The following is a 22,916-nucleotide window of genomic DNA, read 5'->3' on the forward strand; positions in this document are numbered from 1 at the left end:
CAAAGTAATATGTTGTTCTTTGTATTCATTCCTTTGAAACTAGTACATTTGAGATGCATGGAAGAATCACAAAACACATAATAAACTAGAACTATACTCTATTCTTCATTATTTGTTTTTCATACAAGAGATAAAATTTGAAAGAATGGTGGAAATGCAGTTGAGAACTTGCTCAAAACTTGGGAACAAACTTGTACAATGAGAGAAGAAAGAAATATATAGAAGAAGGAAATAATCCCAGATCTAATCTAGAAATGACACTTGTCCACTTGAATTTGCCTCAAATGTTGGCACATATACCATCTCTTCTCCCTTCAACTAACTATTAGATCAAATCCTATCATTACCACAACAAACTTTTGAAAACATCTCTCCAAAAGATGAGAAAAGCCCCTTTATGATAAAATATCTGATCTAGTATCAAAATTTGCAAAAATCCCTACCAAACTAATTCAGAGGAAAACTAATACCACTAAAATGAACCTCTCCAAGTTTCATACATACCCATCTAACTTTTTAGCTACAAATTGAATCTAAATTGCTCATTCCAAAATCTAGTTGAAAAAGATTACCTCAAACAAAATTGATTATAACTTTTACATGTTAATATCTATGCAAAAACTAATAAAAAATCTAGAAAGTACACCATGAGATCTTTCAAGTGATATATGATAGGCCTATAATTTCTTATGAAACATGCACAAGGAAATCAGTTGACGTCTAGATTCAAAATTTGATTTGCAGGCCTTCAATTTGCAAAAAAAATATTTTAACCCAAATTTTGAACTATATGATAAAATAAAACTTTATTTAAAATGCTTGCATGTTCATTTCCAAAAATTAATAAAATATTAAAATTTTAAAACTTTGAAAATTTTCCCTATTTTTCATTTTGGATCAAACATAGTTGACCAACCTTGCCATGTGTCACAATCTAATTAGTTTTCTTTGCACAGTCATCCTGCTCCATCATCACACTTGGCACCTTTGTCCACCATGGCACCATGTGTCACCACCTCATTTTCCCATGAATCTACCACCTCATCTACATGCAAGACCACTAGTGCCACATGTCATTATTTTGTAGCTTCACAACTTCAAGCCTTAACTACATGAAAATTGCAGTGACCATGCAACTAACCGCTAGTAGTTAGTCATGACATTCAAAACTGTTAGCCTCTAACTACATCACTGACTATCAATAATGTGAAACTGCTAACTTTAACCACTTCATGATGTCAGGACTACCAATTGCTAACTACCAAACTAACTGCTAACTTTAACCACTTCCTGATGTAATGGCTGTCGACTACTAACTGCTAACCTAACTACTAATTGTGCAACCAGTAGTCTTACCTTAGCATGTGTACCACATGTCACTCTCCAATTCATTTTATTGCCTTAAAATCATGCCATATCATTAGTTTCTTATCTTGGCCTCCTTGAGACATACCATGTAGAACTCTGTCATTTGTTATCTAGTTTTCTACATCATCCTCCTATCATCGTGCAACTAGTCAAAATTTCTTCATTCATACTAATGTAGTACCCAAGTGCTTATTCACAATAACACATTGTATAGAAGAAGAAAAAGTAAAAAAATACATATTCAAATAATATATTTTGAAATTTGGATATCTTCCATCAACCAACCTCCTTCTACATCATTTTGTAGCTCCTTAAATAACTAAACAACTCTCTAAATTTGAAAAAATAGAAAATTATCCTTTTTGGTAGATTTTAACAAATCTTTGATGTTTCCATTTTTGGTAACCTTCGAAATTAACTCCTAAAAAAATAAAAATAAAACTAAGTTTTCATTTAGCTATGATAACTTGACTTACCAACTAATCTTCAAATTTGGAAATGTCCATTCGAAGTTATTACATAAAACAAACTCTAAAAAATAGACATAAAATATGAGAACTGGTTTTGGGGGGTCTAAATAGATTATCTAGAATCCAAAATTATTTTTTTCTAGATTCAATGGATAAAAGCTATAATGTTAGGCCATCAAACTCCCCCTTATGAAACTACTATAAAAATTTGAGAGAAAACCTAGGCCCATGTCAAAAGTTATGACTCCTGGAAGTTGATGCATCACATACACCCTACTGACTTGGGGCCTACACACATGCATGGTCTACCTCAAAAGGCTTTTGTCTTTAAGACACTTTGATATTGTGTGTTAGGGTATAAAAATACAAAAATGAACCACAATCCTATCAATGTCTGACTAAAACTATAGCATTCTTCCATAATACTCTTGGTAGAAATGACACAACAAGCTGACAGAATCCATTGTGTAGTGGTCTTATAATCAACATCACTAATTTTTCTATCACATCCTCTAATTAGGCCATCTAATACTCATAGGCTAATACTTTTTCATCACACACACATACTAGGCTAAGAAAATCCTTTTCAAAACTGCATGTGCTCCCTTGTATAAGATAATATTGCATGAACAATCTTTATGATTGTTTTCAACTATAATTCTAGCATATCTCTCCTTTATTAACCCTTGCCTCTAGTGAATGTGATGACCCCCCCCCCCTCCTGCTGCCAACATCTAAATACAATTCACTTGAAAAACCTAAATGGGTATTTCATGGCATTGATTGGACATTTTAGCTTTAATGATGATAAATAGTTGGGATAATCTAGATATGAAAATGCTAATGTTGTAGCTTGTATCAAGATTGCAGTTCCATTTTAAAGATGGGAACTCATTCTACACAACTTATAGAATTCATATTAGATAAAACTTTCAAAAATAAAGCCACTACCATAGTAGACATCAAGGTATATCATTGGACATCATTGAAAAAATTTGATTTCACTTGAAATCATGGGCTTGCTTCATCGATTCATTTTGATCTTTTCCTCTAAAAACATGCATCCTCAATGCCTCTGTTACGAAAACCATGTCACAAAAAATCATGGGGATGGGAAATTGAGCCCTGATACCTTATTTCACTTTCTACAATAACCTCAACTATAATATCTTTCCACATCTGCATTTTCTATGGTTTGATGCCTTTGCAAATTGATAGCGACCCTTATGCTTGACGAAAACTAATGACATACTCTACATTATGGATAAACACATTTCCTATACATAAATATGATTTAATGGAGTCCATTAGGGCTGAAAAATAAAATTATCCATATTTCTTTAGCTCTGTATTGTTTTCAACCATTGATAAGAGATAGTACCCATTCATTGTCATGCCCAAACTACGAGGGCAAAAACACACAATTTTTTTATTTTATTTTAAATTATTTAAAAAGCTCAAGTTTGATAAGTTTGCGATCATAGTTAAAGTATAGGTTCTCTATGTTATGTCTTAAGTTTAAAACTCTAAAGGATGAATACATTGTTAAAATTTTGAACTTTCATTAAAAGGTTGATATCGATCATGATTTACGTTAACTTAAAACAATATATGCAAATTATTTAAATGAAAAAGTAAATGAATTCGGGTTTTAAAATTTATTGCAAAATATAATCAATCAAACCTACATTAAAACTTATTTAAGAAAATAATAAACCGATAACAGTAAACCTACTTGATGCTCAAAAATTTGTTTAACATTAAATTAAAACTAACTAAATTTACCTTAACATTTTTAAACAAATAACTATTAAACAACAATAGGAAAGACTAACATAAAACTTAATATATTAAACTAACTCAATTTAACTAATATATATTCAACTATCTAACAAAATAAACTATCTAACCCATACCCATACCCTTTGGGTATAATTATTTCATGTTTTAAGCCTTAGGAAAAAGGTTTTGAGCCAAACAAAATCTAGGAATAAAATAGGACCATCTAACTACTCTAACATTGTAGATTAGGCACTAATCTAGATTAAGGGATGACTAACCTTGATTAAGAACCAAAAAGCAAGCTGACACCAACTTAAACCAACTTGTGTCCAAAGGTTATACAACTAACCCTAATCATCACACTGAAGAACATAAACAATTTACGAGTGTCAAGCGACACTAAAAGAACATAGTTACAAACACTAACATTCACTGAACATAGAAAGATACATGCATACATCTCACAATACAATACTTGAATTACAAACAACAGGGTTTCCAAAATTAGCACATAGAGATTAGTTCTATTCTTCCATAGGGTTTCTCAGCTAAAATATCTGCACACTCATTGCACACATCAGTAGTCCCATAAAATCACATGTACATATATGTATATGTATCAAAAATCCACATAAATTACATACATCAATAAGGTTTTCTTCATCCTACTTAATTCTTAACCATTTAAAATATCTTAAATCAAAGTCTCAATCCTACATTTATTGATTTCATCAACATACATATACATGAAACATTAAATGACAATCATCAAATATATCTAAAAGTAACATCACACAACATGAAATAATATAGTATGTTCTAAGCATCAGATAATGTCTCGACATCTCGAGTCATGAATATCAAAATAATAGTAATGTATCACCATGCTACGATGGGTCAGGGCAAGGCCTCACATCCTCCCCCACTAGGTATGAACTTCCTCCTAGAGTTAATAAAAAAGATACGTGTACTAAGATTGCATCTGCACTGCATCCTCCCATGAAGTCATGACCTCATCGTAACAATCCCACTGGACCCTAACCTGGTCTAGCTCTTGACCTCAAAGTGCTAGGGTTCGTCGGGCAATAATGTGGATAGGCTCCAATGCTAGTTGTCCATCTAACTCCACCTATAAAGCATCCCAATCTATAATATGAGACTCATCATAAATGTATCCTCTAAGTACTGAAATATGAAACACATTGTGGATGTGTGATAGGCTAGGTGGCAAAGCTAAACGGTATGCAACAGGTCCTATCCTCTCTAGGATCTCGAATGGGCCAACAAAATGGGGTGCCGACTTAGAGCCCTTTTCGAATTGAATCGAACTCTTGTATGGTCGTACCCTCAAGAACACTCTATCACCAACCTGATACTCTCGATCCATCCTCTTCACATCAGCATACTTCTTCTACCTATCTTGTGCCTCTCTCAGGCATTGTCTAATCACGGTCACCTGCTGCTCCATCTCCTTTACTAACTGGGGACAAATAGATACTCGATCCTTGATCCTATCCCACCTCAAGGGCATCCTACATGGTCTCCTGTACAAGGCCTCATAAGGCGGCATACCTATGGAAGAATGGTGCCCATTGTTATAGGCAAACTCGACAAGATGAAGGTATTCCTCCCATTTGACCTAATGGTCCATCATGTACATATGTAGCATGTCCTCCAAAACCTAATTTAATCACTCGGTCTAGCGATCAGTCTGAGGATGGTGTGTTGTACTAAAATTGAGCCTAGTGCCCAAAGCTGACTGCAAGTCTCTCCAAAATGAAGAAGTGAACAATGAGTCTCTATCGGAGATGATCTTATGGGGAACACCATGAAGTCTAAAAATTTCCCACAAGAACACTTGAGCTATGTCTTGTGCTGTGAATGCAGTATGCATGGGTGAGAAATGGGCAACCTTGGTCAATGTGTCAACTATCACCAAAATAGCATCATGGCGATGAGATGACATAGGAAGACCAACAATGAAATCCATAGATATAGTATACCATTTCCACTCTGTAATCTCATGTGGCTAGAGAAGCCCACCAGGATGATGGTGTTCTGCCTTCACCCTCTGGCACTTGAGTCATCTCGCAGCCATGCTAGCAATCTGCACTCTCATGCCTGGCCAATGATACAACTACCTCAAATCTGCATGTAACTTCTTAACACCAGGATGTGCTGCATAAGGTGCTCTATGAGCCTCAAGTACAATGAGCTCATGCAAACCCCCAATGGAAGGTACATACATATGTCCCCTATGACACAAAATTCCATTGAATTCCAAGGAATACTTTGAAAACTTCCCTTCCAAGGGTCTCTGAGAATGTACTAACTGACTAACTTCTGCATAAAGCTCATCAGCTAGTAAGTTCTATAAGATCTGCTCTCTCAAGTCAATGCAAGTAGTCACAGATGAAAGCTCATGGCGCCTTCTACTTAAGGCATCTACAACCACATTCTCCTTTCCCTTGATGTAATGAACATCAAAATCATACTCACACAGAAACTCCATCCACCTTCTTTGCCTAGCATTAAGGTTTGGCTACGAAAATATGTACTGCAAGCTCTAGTGATCAAAATGAAGCTCGAATCTATGACCCAGAAGGAAATATTGCCATCTCACCAAGGCATGAACCACTACCACAAGTTCTAGGTCATAAGTAGGATAATTGAGTTCATGAGTCTTCAACTTCTTAGACTCAAAGGAAATAGGTCATCCTTCTTGCATAAGGATTGCCCCTAAACCATCTAAAGATGCATCGGTGCACACCACAAAATTTGCAACAGGATCTGGTACTGTAAGAATCGGTGCACTAGTGAGGGCTCTCTTGAGCTCTTAAAAATCTCTACTACACTTCTCTATCCACTCATACTTCTTCCCCTTTTTTTGAAGAGATGTGATGGGGTGTGCCAATCTAGAGAACTCTAAAATGAAGCGTCGGTAATATCCTGCTAACCCCATAAAGGTCCTCACTTTAGTAACACTGGTGGGTGCTGGCCAATTCATGATGGCCCTAATCATTGATGGGTCTACTGAGACACCATCACCTGATATGACATGACCCAAATAATGTATCTCAGGTCTGAAGAATGCACACTTTGACAAGCTGCCAAATAATTGATTCTCTCTCAATTTCTGCAATACTTGCCTCAGGTGCTCTTCATGCTCTTTCTCATCATTAGAATAAATCAAAGTGTCATTAAGAAAGAAAACCACAAACTTATCCAAAAAGGTACGAAATACTCCATTCATGAGGCTCATGAATATAGCTGGAGCATTTGTGAGGCCAAATGGTACCATGGTGAACTCATAGTGACCATACCTAGTACGAAAAGCTATCTTGGGGATATCACTATCCAAAACCCTCAACTGATGGTAACCCGACTTCAGATCAATCTTTGAAAATACTCAAGAACCCTACAATTGATCAAAGAGATCATTGATTCTGGGAAGAGGATCGGTTCTTGATGGTCACTTTGTTCAATTGCCGATAATCAATACACAACCTAAGTGATCCATCCTTCTTCTTGACAAAGATCACTGGTGCACCCCAAGGTGACACACTAGGTTGAATATGCCCCTTCTCTAAAAGTTCCTCCAACTGAGCTTTTAGCTCACTAAGCTCATGAGTAGTCATCTTGTATGGTGCTCTCAAAACTGGCTCAGCTCCTAGCACAAGGTCTATGTGAAAATCCATTGCTCGAGGTGGAGGCATACTAGGAAGATCTGAAGGAAACACATTTGTAAACTCCTGTAGGATTGGAAAATCATCAAGGGATGGCTCCCTCTCTAAATCTTCCTCTCTGTCACTAATGGTGATAGCAAACAATTGACAACCCTTTTGCATGCACCATCTAAGCTGCATAGCAAAAATAATACAAAGGGACACTAGCCTCTTCACTTCGAAGATCTCCCTAGAGATACCATCATCATCCACACATTCCAACCTCTTCTATCAACAATCCATCTTGGCACTGTGGGCATAAAGCCAATCCATGCCAAGAACAACATCATAAGAACCTAGACGAGTAATGCGTACATCAGTCCTAGTGGACATGTCTCCAATCTGCATCTGACAACTCCGCACCATGGAACTAACTGACACTCTGACTTCTAAGGCTAACTCTACTTCCCAACTAACATCTTATCTAACTACCACTAGCCTGCAATGCTCCACCACAAATGGAGATATAAAAGAGTTAGTAGCCTCAGAATCAAATAAAACTGCAACCATATAGCCCTGTATAATACCTATAGCCTCGATAACTATGGCCTAATGCTCAGCTTGGTAGTTGTCAACCATTGCAAAAACTCTATGGGATTTACCCATCTCACCAACTGTCAGCTCTGAAAAAGCCCTGCTTTGACCACTGGATGCCTATCCCTGTGGACAGTCCCTTGCTATATGACCCATGCCACCACAAGTGTAGCATGGTCCATGAGTATAAGATCATGCACCCTATGATCCTGAGTGTTGTGGGCCTCCTAACCTACTGGATCCACTATATCCACCCCTAGAAGACTGCTGAGTCTTCACTTACTGTGACTGTGGGGCCTATACTTTCTGATCCTGCCTGGGACCCTATGACTGCCACTGCTTGCTCTTGGAGCCCTGATAACCCTGAGAAGGTTTTTTCTACTATTGCTATTGGGGTTTTGGCTACTGAGACTACTGGCCCTTAGAGGACCCTACTTTATAGTTCTAATTCCCTTTCCAAGGGGGTTTCTAGTGGGAAGAGTTTTGGTTCTAAGACTGATCTCGTGACTCCTGCCTACCTCAAGTATCCTCAGCAACTAGTGCTATCTCCACTACCTATCTGAAGGTGGGAGGGAAGGCCATCTGAGTTGGGCCCTGAAGTGAGAAATTCAGACCCATGATAAAGCGATGCACCTGTAGTTAATCATCCTTCATATATTCCACATAAGGAAGGAGCTCGAGAAACCTGCTCTTGTACTAAGCCACCATAAGGCCTCTCTGATAAAGAGAATGGAACTCCTCTATCTATTTTTGTCAAAAATGCTCTGACAAGTACCTCTCTTAGAATCTTTCTAGGAAAGATTCCCATGTGAGGGTGTCCATCCTCACTCCACCTATGATCTCCTCTTGATGCCACTAGTTGGAGGCATCCCCTCTCAACTGATGAACTACTAGGCATGCCTTTAGATTACTCCCATAAGGGCATAACCCAAAGCACCATTTTAGGCTCTATAACCATGCCTCTGCTACTGTTCCCTTAGTGGAACTAGTAAATAATGGTGGCCCAAGTCGAATCAATTCCCTGATATCATCTCCTACATGTCTAGGAGGTCTGTCAAATGGGGGTCCTCTCTGGTGTATTGATTCTTCCTCGTGCTTACCCTGACCCTCTAGCTATCTCGGTGGGGGACTCCTAGTCCTCTCTCTGACATCGGGTCTGCCTCCTTCGAGTCCCTTTGCTTCCACTACTGGAATCTACTGAACTGGCTGAACTATAGGTACTACTCTCTATTGAACTACACCGATCAAAGTCTGAAGTGCATCTATAATGTCCTAGTTTGGGTTCAGTGGTGGTGGAGGTGGAGGTGGTGGTGGTGGAGGTGGTCCATCCTCTTGTCCTGCTTTACCACCCCTAGCCCTACGACCTCTGCCTCATCGGCTACGAGTAACAGGAGACATCTACATAATTAAAAGTTTGAGTTAAGTTTAGGAAGCACAATGGTTTAAGGTTCCTAGTGTTGAAACATGGGCTCTGATACCAAAATTTCATGCCCAAACTACGAGGGAAAAAACACACAATTTTTAATTTTATTTTTTTAAAATTTGAAAAGCTCAAGTTTGATAAGTTTGCGATCATAGTTAAAGTATAGGTTCTCTACATTACGTCTTAAGTTTAAAACTCTAAAGGATAAATACATCGTTAAGATTTTGAACTTTTGTTAAAAGGTCGATATTGATCATGATTTACATTAACTTAAAACAATATATACAAATTATTTAAATGACAAAGTAAATGAATTCGGGTTTTAAAATTTATTGCAAAATCTAATCAATCAAACCTAGATTAAAACTTATTTAAGAAAACAATAAACCGATAACATTAAACCTACTTGATGCTCAAAAATTTGTTTAACATTAAATTAAAACTAACTAAATTTACCTTAACATTTTTAAACAAATGTCTATTAAACAACAATAGGAAAGACTAACATAAAACTTAATATATTAAACTAACTCAATTTAATTAATATATATTCAATTATCTAACAAAATAAACTAATATATTAATAATTATCAAAAACAAAATAAATTAAATAAACTAAACTATCATATTAACTAAACCTAACATCAATACTAACAACTAAAACTATTTAAAACAAACTAAACTACAAACAAAAAAACTTAATATTAAATTAAACTAACTTAAAACTAACATGCTAAATCTAAAATAACTTATAATTTAAATAAATTAAACTATCCTAGCACTAACCCATAACACTTAACTCCTACTAACACTAACCTATACTACACTAAACCCTACTCTAACCCATGCCACACCCCCCCCCACACCCCCTAGGCCTGTGCATGCCCCGCCCAAGGCCTGTACATGGCAGGCCGAGCCCTGTCCTTGCATGGGCGGCATGTCATGCAGGCCTACTCTAAACAAGGAAAACTAAAAATATAAAAAGCAATCACCTACGCTTCAATCCACGTGATGGGGCAAGCAACCAAAATTTAAACATTTTCTCATAATCATGAAAAAAACCACTTGATCTCCAAGAGCTGTGAAAATTTATGGGGGAACCAGGGTGATGGGATGTAGGAACAGGGTGACATCACCCCCCATGCACTTTGGTTCACTAGGTTTTTAAATTTGCAACATAAGTCCTATCAAACTTCATCCAAAAGCTGCGTCCAACAAGGGGATATGGGAAGCATTAAACCCATAAAGTTTTATAGGTAAGATTATAGATATTTAGGATATATTTTTCCTTTCTTTTTTTCTTTTTTTTTTTGGATATTTAAATATTATTATTTTTTAATTATAAAAAAAATAATTAACAATAAAGCAAAAGGTATAAAGAGGGAATCTTTAGATTCTATGTTACTAAAAAGGTAACAATATGTTTCTCTCATACAAATTCTAGAGACTATTTGGCTCTTGGATACAACTTATTTTTTTCTAATTTTTCTAAGTCTGGATTTACAAAGCAAAAGTAATATTTTTCTTGGGTCTATATTTTAAGGTGTATAAATATTTTTGGATAGATTTGAAACATGGATACCATAGTTTGAGTCACATTAACACCATAATCATTTGTTCTCCTATAGGACTTAAATTGGAATAATTCAACCTTTGTCATTATTTCTTTTTAAAGCACATCTATAAAGACTTGTTACAACCTTACCATACCATGAAATTGAATTATCCATTTTGTTCAATAATGCCATAATTGTTTGATTTTAATAATCATGAAAACTAAATCTACATGCATGATCATAATTTTTTTTTCAACATATAAGGAAACTTGAATTTTTGCCAAATTAAATCAACATCAATTTCATCATATTTTTGATGTGCATCTATATAAATTTAAATCATGATTAAATCACATGATAACCAATTATACTCAAACACCAATTTTATTGGCAAACCTGATTCAAAGGCTCAGTTGGGAAAGAACCAAGAAGAAAACCTGGCTTCGTTTCCATTTACAACAAAGTTTAAAATACAAATTACATAGGATATTAATCCCAAATTACAAAAATTTAATTGAATTTTCTTCATGACCCTCATCAAGGGATTTATAATGTTTTCTGCAACACATTTCTAGAAGCATGGAGGGAACAGAATCTAATCAGGTGACCAAAAGCATGACCAAGAACAAATCAAACATGCATATACATACAAGGTTATCACAATATGATTCACAATGAATCAACACCAGGGAAAGGTGGATTCTTCCAACAAAAGAAGTCAAGCACAACACCAAATCAGATGCCCAATTGGGGCTATTAACCAAGAACTTCCATTCTTTCATTTAAACATGCCATACTCATACGAGGTTTGTGCTGACGGGTAGGGGCCCATAACACCCTACCCTCTCTCCCTCTTCTCATCCTGAGAAGAGACTCTACACTGGTTGGAGTCCAACTAAATAGACCTTTCCCAAAATTGGTCACTTCTGCCCTATCCAAGGGTGAGTAATACCAAAACACCCATGCAAAAAAAATCTCAAAATTGCAAACATAAACATGAAAGGAACTCATCCAAAATAACATGATTTCCAAATCTTCCCAACATACCCACAATCATACAAACATTCACATAACAACAAGGTAGCATAAGCATGAAACAAACATGAAAATCTACACAAGGAAGATGAAAATTCCTACCTTCACAAAGAGGTAATGGCAATGAATAAGTTTGAGTAGAGTTTTTCCCTTCCTTGCTCCAATCTTCCAAGACTCCTCTCTAAATGTAGAGATTGGGTAACAACCTCCACTAGTCCAAGAAGGGCCTCTAAATAAGCCTCAAACTTAACCACCAATGGGATCAATAACTTCACCCACCCACCTACACATCTAGAAGCTCCTAATTCAGCCCACACTAGGGTTAAACACTAAATGGAGGTGAGGTAACTCATGATAGTCATAGTCCATTTTCGCACAAAGGAAAAATGAGACTTTTTGAGTGACCTCAAAAGTCAAAAAAAGGGGCTTAGGGGTTGGAAAAGACCCCTAACCCATACCCATACCCTTTGGGTATAATTATTTCATGTTTTAAGCCTTAGGAAAAAGGTTTAGAGCCAATCAAAATCTAGGAATAAAATAGGACCATCTAACTACTCTAACATTGTAGATTAAGCACTAATCTGAATTAAGGGATGACTAACCTTGATTAAGAACCAAAAAGAAAACTAACACCAACATAAACCAACTTGGGTCCAAAGGTTATACAACTAACACTAATCAGCACACTGAAGAATATAAAAAATTTACGAGTGTCAAGTGACACTAAAAAAACATAGTTATGAACACTAACATTCACTGAACACAAAAAGATACATACATACATCTCACAATAAAATACTTGAATTACAAACAACAAGGTTTCCAAAATTAGCACATAGAGATCAATTTTGTTCCTCCATAGGATTTCTCAGCTAAAATATCTTCACACTCATTGCACACATCAGTAGTCTCGTAAAATCACATGTACATATATGTATACGTATCAGAAATCCACATAAATTGAAACATACATCAATAAGGGTTTCTACATCCTGCTTAATTCTTAACCATTTAAAATCTCTTAAATCAAAGTTTCAATCCTACATTTACTGATTTCATCCACATACATATACATGAAAAATTAAATGAGAATCATCAAATATATCTTAAAGTAACATCACACAACATGAAATAATATAGTATGTTCTAAGCATCAAATAATGTCTCGACATCTCGAGTTGTGAATATCAAAATAATAGTAATGTATCACTATGCTGAGATGGGTTAGGGCAAGGCCTCACATTCTCCCCCACTAGGCATGAACTTCCTCCTGGAGTTAATAAAAAAGATACGGGTACTAAGATCGCATCTGCACTGCATCCTCCCATGAAGTCATGACCTCATCGTAACAATCCCACTGGACCCTAACCTGGTCCAGCTCTCAGCCTCAAAGTGCTAGGGTTCATCGGGCAATAATGTGGATAGGTCCAATGCTAGTTGTCCATCTAACTCCACCTGTAAAGCATCCCAATCTATAATATGAGACTCATCACTATGCTACGATGGGTCAGGGTGAGGCCTCACATTCATAATGAAAACTGCACTTTTCTTAAGATTTATGTCACTCGACCTTCCATATGAGTATCAAGATCATTACATCAATAAAATTTTAGTACACAGCCAAGATCTTCATATATTGGTCAAAACTCAACTTTGAGGTCCACAAAAAGCACATATAAGTAAAGTTATAAAATTTCCCATTCATACATGTATAGTATATACTCTCCTATCATTTTAAGTTGAATTCTAACTTATAAGCCTTTTCCATCTTATTGGGAATACTACCTTCTCTACGTGTTCCATCTCTGAGTGTTATTCTCTTATCCATACATTCTCCTTCTTTCACCATGTGTCATGGTTAGCAATATTCACTACAAGTAAAAGGCCTCTTCCACTTATCACAACTAATGCAAGCCTTTAAAACCCTTTGGCATATTATACTCCTTCATTGCTCATCATGTGGACACCTTCACACCATTTTATCTTCAAAAAATATGTTCACATGCTAAAATGTTATAATGATTTTAAAATCATTGCAATCTCCTCCTTAAAATACCTTTAATCCCCACATTTCTAATCAGTTTGAAAAAACTAGTGATGACCCCAAAGTGGGTCTGGCTATTTCTTTTTTGTTTTCAAACAATTATCCATTGAAATGATCCATTAAAATCCTCACAATTGATCCACTGAGCTCCCTATATTTATTAAAATAAAATAGAACCACTAGATTAATGAATTAAAACTCATTTTCATTCTTTTCTAAACCTATTATTTTCATGTTGGGAGGCCTCTAAGCTAGCTTCAAAAGCTGAATGAATCAACTAATTAGGCCCTCAAACCTTGCGTCTATATTCTCTGGTATATACTCTTTCAAACTATGAAATCTTTTCTCATGTCAATCATTTAGGAAAAATATATTGACTGACAAATTTGTGTCCTCCCAACTACCTTGCATTTAAATATGTTACGAATATATAATCACATCAGATTTTGGCTTTGAAAACTGGTCAAACAAACACTTAGGGTCCTAAAATATGGGGCATTGGTTTATTGTCACATGGAGAGTATGATTCTATGATTAAGGATCATCATGAATAATAAGGAAAATTTGGCAGGTTCTCAAAGTTGAGTATTTGGAATTGTAGAACTGGGAACACTAGTAGAATAGTGATTTTCACAAATGGAATGGGTCTAGGAAAGTATGTAGATGGATTTTTCAAGACTTGAAAACTAGCGTGCTTAAAGTATTTTTAGAGTAGAACACATTGGTAAAATCAGTTTGTTTCAATCTGTTACAATTTCAAAGTTATGAAATCTTGAATAGGGCTTTCGACCAAGCTGTACTTTTAGTTACAAGAAAAGCTTTAGAATTTGCATTTCGAATTGCATTTGAAAACAAGTCAAACAGATTCATCATAGGCTCAAAATCAAACCATAGTAAGTCTTTGTCCCCTAGAAAGAAAATTAAAAATAAATTTCTCAATAAAGTCAATTGGGTCAAATTTTAAATTCGTCAAATAGGGCTTCCTAGAATTTTGAACAATATACATCAGCAAGATAATAGTAAACAACCAACTTTGAGGGATTCAAAACTTGGTAGAAACATGACAAAATGATTCAAAATATAAAAAATAGGTTCTTTGATATGCATACTAAACACTCCCAATGTGGTGAGTCATGAAGCTTAACTAGGTGCAAGATATTCAATTGCAAACTAAGCTTCCTATTATTGTTTGACATTTTGACAAAAATGTAGATTTGAGCAATGCTCAAAATGATGATTGACAATATGCCTCATAATGACAACCTATTATCATAGAATGTACATATCTATTGAATGAAAAGATTCAAACAAATGAAACACATCGTAGGCCTCAAAATGATGGTCGGGTACATATGCATGAAAAGCTCTTATAGGAGTTTAACTGGACTCAATTTTTAGAATGGTACTCAAAATGAGTGCTTTAATATTGAGTCCCAATAGTGGCTCTATCTTGGGATGTATTTCACTTGTGGGCATCCAAAGGATTCAAATCTCTAGAAGAAGTAGACTACTCCAAAACTTTCTCTCAAACAACTGTACTGAAAGTAAGAAAGCTACACCTAAACTGTACAAATGATGGCCCAAGCCACCACAACATTAACAATTTTTTTACCTCTGTCATAGATGTAATTTTTATTTCCACTTTCATGAGGCAAGCTATAAACATCATTCATATTATATTCACCAATCATGTCAACATCTTTAATCAACTCATTTGGTAAAACCAACTCTACATCTTCACTTTCATAATGCATTTAAAAACTAGAATCATTTCGTACAAATTGCTCATTATAAAAATATAGATCAGCATGCTCTTGAATTTCAAAATTAGACTAGAATTCATTTCCATAAAAAAACTTATGCAATATATCCATTGGAAACACAAAGGCTTCATACTCCATTTGATTCAAGGAGTCACATATATCATGAATTGAAAACTCACCTTATGTATCCACTTGTGAAGGGGATATGAAATTTTATTTGTCCTCTTTTGTAATCTCTTTAGTTATCCAATCAAAGTCAATTTTCTAAAACTCCTTCACATTCTTCAAACAATGGATTAGTTGCCAAGTTACAAAACATATCATGAAAGTGTTCACATACAACATGATGATTACTCTCATTTCCTTTCTCCAAAAACTCATTGGAATGAACTTCGAATCTATCAAACTTATAATCACTAGACCCATCAACACAAGAGGAAAACTCAAAATCATAATCATAACCCCCATCCCTTTCCTTTTCATCATACAAACAATCAAAACTTATTGTAGCATCAACAACATAAGAAGAATTTGAAACAAAACTAAATCTCCCCTTAGTATTTCTTCCCACATCAGATAAGCCATCATGTGCAATGGCATTTGAGCTACTATCATATACACCTCTAAAACTTGACACATAATATTCTGATTTTGTATTACTATTAACATCAAACTTTGTGGAAAGGACTTCATCTTGGGAAAAAAACATAACAAAGAAAATTAGGATCATCCTTAGAAACATGTTCATAGCTTTAAAAGTCACAAGCCAATAGGACTAAAATTTCATTAGCATTTAGCTAGACTTCATCACAAGTTTGTTCTCCTTGGCTATGATCATAATCTGAATGATCTAAAATACTTATAACAACAATATCATTAGTATAACAATATGAAAAATTAGAATCCTTACCACAACATGTTTCCTCTTCTTTATGAAATAATTCAACACAAGGCACATCACCATACTCATTTTCATCACAAGAAGATTTATCCCTACTTCTATTAGAGCTTTCTTCACTCTCACACATACTATCACATGATTCATTTTTAGTTATATATCCATCTTTCTCATGCTTAAAAAATTCATCTAATTCACTAAAACTTGAATTACTTTCTTTACAATTAGAAGATAAATTACCATCATCTGTGGATTCATCACATTCACTATGACTTTTAGCACATTCACTATGACTTTAACACATTTACTATGAATTTCAACACATTCACTATCACTATTGGAAGATTCAAAATGAATTCTATTATTATACAAATCACTCTCCATCTTCTTGATATATTCTTCAATTTACAAAATATTTTGTAATCTTAAATGTGTTGGCAAATCAACTGAATCAGGCATAGAAACTTCTAGGAAAATAATGAGCAATGAAGATTCCTTAGGTTTTAAAGAAACATGCAGCTCCATGAGTGCTAACTTAAACTTTATATAAATTTAAAAATGTCTTTTACCTTTTATACTTCCTACTATATTTCTTATGAAGCTCATAACCTATTTATGGAGTTCCCTTTTCAACATAACAACTTCTTCAGACACACTTTTTTGACATGGTAAACAACCATTTTCAAATCTAAGATTTGACTCCATTTTGAAACAAAACTTGTACCTCTTTCCTTAATGCTGAAATCATTGAATAGAGGCAACCATTACTATCACATAACTTTCTTGGAAATAAAAACTTGTGAAAATTAAAATGCCTTTAAATGTTGATGCTGAAACTAGATCTGTTGATTTAGGATGGGTGTAAATATGGATTTCTTCACACCATACACAAAAATCACATTGAGCTACCACCTCAAAAGATTCAGATCTAACCAAAAAAATGCTAGGAGTCTTTTAAATATTGAATATGAAATCAATTAGGAATTGGTACAGAGATATTTTAGAGTCACCATTCACACTTGTAAGAAATATTTTGAAATATAATTTGTAGTTTGAAATTTATGAGCCAGACTTTCATTTTGTATAAACTTGCAGTCCATCAAACCATCTTTGAATATTTACACACTCAAAAAAGAGGACAAACATGTTTGATCATTCTTGACTCTAAATTTTACAACAAAACTTTAAAATATTACCCAACTAAACTGATTTATGATAAACTTACTATGGTTGTAGCACACAATTTTTATACAACTCTTAAATTGCTAATGCCATGAATAAGGAAGAACAAAGATTCAAACTCCTTTTACAAAGACTTACAACTCTGATCCCCAAAAAAGTCACCATTTTGTTGGCTCCTAATTTAATAGATATTTAAACTACCAAGTAGCAAAGACAAGATTGCATCTAAGGGAACCTATCTCCCATGATGGAAATAATTTGTCAAGAACATGAGCCAACTACAAGGTTGAACTTGCTCTTGTACTTCAGGCTCTGTAAAACCTAGGTGGGTAGACCTTTAGACTCATTCATATAGTACTAGTTCAAAGTATATATCTAAATCTATACAAAGAAAATTAAACCTTTATTTCTCCTATACTAATAAAATAACACAAGTATGCAATAGCTAGTTACAAAACCTATGAAATCCACAAGCTGAGTGAGGCTATAAATTCAGCTCCTAAATAGAAGGGGAAAGTGGATGACTGATATTTGATTTTAAATCAGCATAACCCAAATATGCAAAAACAAACAAAATTTATCATGTAGCTGATTAATGCCCTATCCATTGGGTATTCCACAAATAACAACATATATTAGGTATTGGTGATCTATCTTCACACTTTGTGGGTTAGAGATCAATATTCAAATTGAACCTCATACTCATCAAAATTCTTCCATGAAATATGCAACCTTATCAAAATATATAAGGAATTTACTTGATTCTTTGATCCAAAAGAAAAATATATCAAGATACACAATTCAAAATGATGCAATTTGATCTATGTTATTTCTCCATAGATTATAAAATAATGCAAACAACAGAGATAGGTTACAAGAATAAAAAACAAAATTAAGTAATTTTTTGTCCTTTGTATTCATTCATTTGGAACAAGTCCATTTAAGATGCATGAAAGACTCATGAAACACACAATAAATTAGAACTATACTATATACTTCATTATTTATTTTCATACAAGTGAGAAATGCTAAAAGAATGAATGGTGGAAACCCAATTGAAAATTTTCTCAAAACTTGGGAACCGACCCTGTATAATAAGAGAAGAAAGAAAGATATAGAAGAAGGAAAGAATCTTGGATCTAATCTGTATATGATACTTGTCCAATTAAATCTCCCTCCAATGTTGTTACAAAGCCTCTCTCTTATCTCTTCAACTGAGAACTAGATCAAATCCTATCATTGTCATAACAAAATTTTGAAAATATCTCTTTGAAAGATGAGAAAAGCCCCTTTTTGATAAAATATTTGATCTACTATCAAAAGTTACCAATATCCCTACCAAACTAGTTTGGAGGAAAAATAATATTGCTAAAATGAACTTCTCCAAGTTTGGCACATATCCATCTAACCATTTAGCCACAAACTGAATCTAAACTGCTCATACCAGAATGCAGTTGAAAAAGAGTACGTCAAGCAAAATTGATTATAACTTTTATTTACTAATTCCTATGTAGAAACTTGCATACTAATTTTTGTGTAGAAACTAATGGAAAATATGGAAAGTATATATCAAGATATTTCCAACAATAGATGATAAACCTATACTTTCTTAATAAACATGCCCAGGGAAATCAGATGAAGTCTAAGTTCAAAAATTGGTTTACAGGCCCTCAATTTGCAAAAAGATAATTTTACCCAAAGTTTCAACTATATGATAAAAGACATGTTGATTTAAAATGCCTCCACATTCATTTCTAAAAATTAATAAAATATTATTTTTCTAAAACTTTGAAAATTTTCCCAATTTTTGATTTTGGGTCAAACAAAGTTGACTAGCCTTGCCACATGTCACAATCTGATTGGTTTTCTCTGCACAATCATGTTAGTTTGTGGTGACTGACCAGGAAAGTATTGTACATAATTCATAAATTTTTTTGGGTTTGGGGTATCATCCCAATTATTCACCAATTTATGGCCAACATGTTGTAACTAATTTTAACCCTAAAGAGGCAAAAATACTTGTATAAAAAGGCATAGGGTTAGGGATCATTTTAATAAGGTGTGATGTGAAAATTGCTTCTTGCAATGATATTGAGTTGTAAGGGATTATTGATTGTAATCAGGTTGTAATTACTACATCATAATAATATTGGACTTGCTATTTTGTGGACAGAGCCCATGGGTTTGGTGAACCATGTTAAATCTTAGTGTCTTGTGTTCCTTATGCAATTGATTATTTCCTGACATTGTTTATATTTGCATGTAATTGTTATTTTTGTCTGTGGTTTAATCCTAACAAGTGGTATTAGAGCGAGGTTATTTTTTTTTAATTATCCTTTGTAGGAAAGTCTCACATTGGAGTGGGAGCAATGGCATACAAGGGTAAGCTAAAGGTTGACAAGTTTAATGGGTAGAATATTTAGTTATGAAAAATGCAAATGGAGGACTATCTCTATCAGAAGGATTTTGTTGGATACAAATAAGTAATTGTGTATTGTCTTTGATGTTACACAAATGCCATATCAGTTATCAGACAGAGTCTACCGAGTTCTGTCAGTCAAGAAAACAGTTTACAAAGTCTACCGAGCTCAGTCGGTCAGTAAAGCCTTTTGCAGTGTATACTGAGCATTCCTGTATGTCACACGGTGAGTTAGTGTTAACCGAGTTTGCACGGTAAGCTAAGGAAAGTTTAGTTCTTACCGAGATCACTCGAGTATCAAAGGATTTTGTAGCAGACGGTTAGTATTAACCGAGTTCGCACGGTAAGCTAAGGAAAGCTTAGTTTTTACCGAGCTCACTCGGTAGTCGAAGAAAGCTTTTACCAAGTCTAGTCAGTTTCCAAAGGAAGTGGCAGGTTTACCGAATTCCTCGGTAATTGTAGTTTTTACCGAGTTCTGCTGGTTAACACAGGAAGCAATTTTTTTTTTAGCAGCGTCGGCCAATGAAGAATTTTGTTTTGATTGTTAGTTCAAGCCGACTTTGGAATATGTTTTGTCAAGTTGGTTGGGCCGACCTGGTATTATGTATAGTATATAAAGAGGTGCTCAAGATGCAGAAAAGTGTGAAAAAAAGAGTGTATACGGATAGTGCAAGGAAGTGCAAGGAAGAGACTTGTATGTGCCTAAGCAGAGTTGAGCAGAGGGAAATCTTGGAGCTGCAAAGATATATTTAATCAGTAAGGATCTTGTGGAGCTAAACTGAGATCTGTATTTAGCAAGATAAGTTGCATGTATTTTCAGATCATTCATTGTTGCTTTCTAACCATTGTAACAGTGATTCCAAAATCTCCTAACAGAGTTGGTTTAACAGCCATTCTATAAATCTTTTAATAGGGTGGCAATTCAGTTGAATTGTTCTAAAGACCTCTTACAAGGCCACTCCTAACAGGGTGATTAAATCTTCTAACAGGGTCACACCTAACAGTGTGTTTTGTAACCTTTAACAGGGTTGGCTCCTAACAGGGCTCACTTCAGAAGAGTGAAAATTGGTGACTAGTTGCTGGTGGTTTTTCCCATATTGGGTTTCTACGTAAATCTGGTGTCTACTGTGTTCATGATTACTTTCTTTTGCATGGTCACTTATTTCAGTAAATGCTTAACAAATTAACTAAACATCTATCAAGTTTTAAGTAGTAATTTATGTGTTTACCGAGTAGTAGCAGCAACTAAGTTTAAGGCATCTTTGGGACTGTTGAATTTGTTTTTGTGGTAACTGATTCACCCCTCCCCTCTCAGTTACCCCATCTTCATTTTCCAACAATTGGTATCAGAGCTTTTGGTGCTTGCAGGAGGAGATTTCAAAGATCTAAGCCAAAGATCAAGATTTCTTACAAGAGGGAAATCCCAAGGCTTAACCGAAACAACTTCTCAGCATGGCAGGGATTAATGAGACTTCATCTAGCTTCCATTGGTGACACTGGTCTGAAATATCTTGATGAGAAATATGTAGAACTATCAGGTACATTATCAGTCAATGACATTGCTATAAAGAAGACTCATAACATTATGATGATTGATATTGCATCTGCCTTGAGTTATGAAGAGTTTGATGATGTCAAGGACTACACTACTACCTATGAAATGTGGGAAAGACTGAAAGAGATCTATGGTGGAGATGACAATGTCAGAAGAGCCAAAGCTGAAAGTCTGAGAGGACAATTCGATCAGATGAAAATGAAAGAAGATGAAAACATTGCCAAATATGTTGAAAGAATTAAAACATATGTCAGTGCTATCAAAGCTTCTGGAGGAAGTATCAGTGAAGAGACAGTCATAAGTAAAGTTCTTAGAACTCTACTTCCAATTTATGCCATCAGGGTATCAGCCATTCAAGAAAGAAGGTGTGAGGCCAATCACAAGATAAACCTAGAGGCCATAGTAGGAAGATTGACAGCATTTGAACTAGATAATTTTGATAATTATGTTCCAGCTGCAAAGAACATTGAGTCTGCATTTGAAGCCAAGCTTTCACTCAAGGACAAAGGCAAGAAGAAGAAGGAATCTCAGTCAGAGAGTGAAGATCAATCAGATTAGAGTTTTGACAGCGACCTTGAAGTAATTGAAGCTCTACTTGCAAGGAAATATTCAAGAGGAAGAGGTAAACACAAAGGTAAAGTACCCCTAATCTGCTTTTCATGTGAAGAAGTCAGTCATATTGCTGCAAGGTGTCCAAACAAGAAAGATAAAGATGAAAAGAAAGATAATAAATGGAACAGTAAGAAAGATCTCAAATCATTTAAGGATAAAAGTAAGAAATCATGTTTTATGGCTAAAGATTCTAATGATTCTAATGATGAAGAAGAGGATGAGATTGTTTACATTGCTGTAAAAGATGAATCTGACAATGAAAAAATGGCACTCATCTCTCACATAAGTAAGAATGATACATGGATCATTGATAGTGGCTGCTCACATCATATGACTGGAGATAAAACAAAGTTTGATCAATTTGAAGAGTATGATGGTGGCAGTGTAAGATTTGGAAACAATGAACCTTGTTGCATCAAAGGAAAAGGAAGAATCACTCTAACCCAGGAACTTGTATGTGATAATGCTTATTGGGTAGAAGGCCTAAAGCACAATTTGTTGAGTGTGGCACAGTTACTCAACAATGGACTCAAAGTAGAATTCATCCAAG

Source organism: Cupressus sempervirens, chromosome 10 (assembly GCF_028749045.1).
Source record: "Cupressus sempervirens isolate cs-2001-9-10 chromosome 10, ASM2874904v1, whole genome shotgun sequence".
Classification (NCBI taxonomy): Eukaryota; Viridiplantae; Streptophyta; class Pinopsida; order Cupressales; family Cupressaceae; genus Cupressus; species Cupressus sempervirens.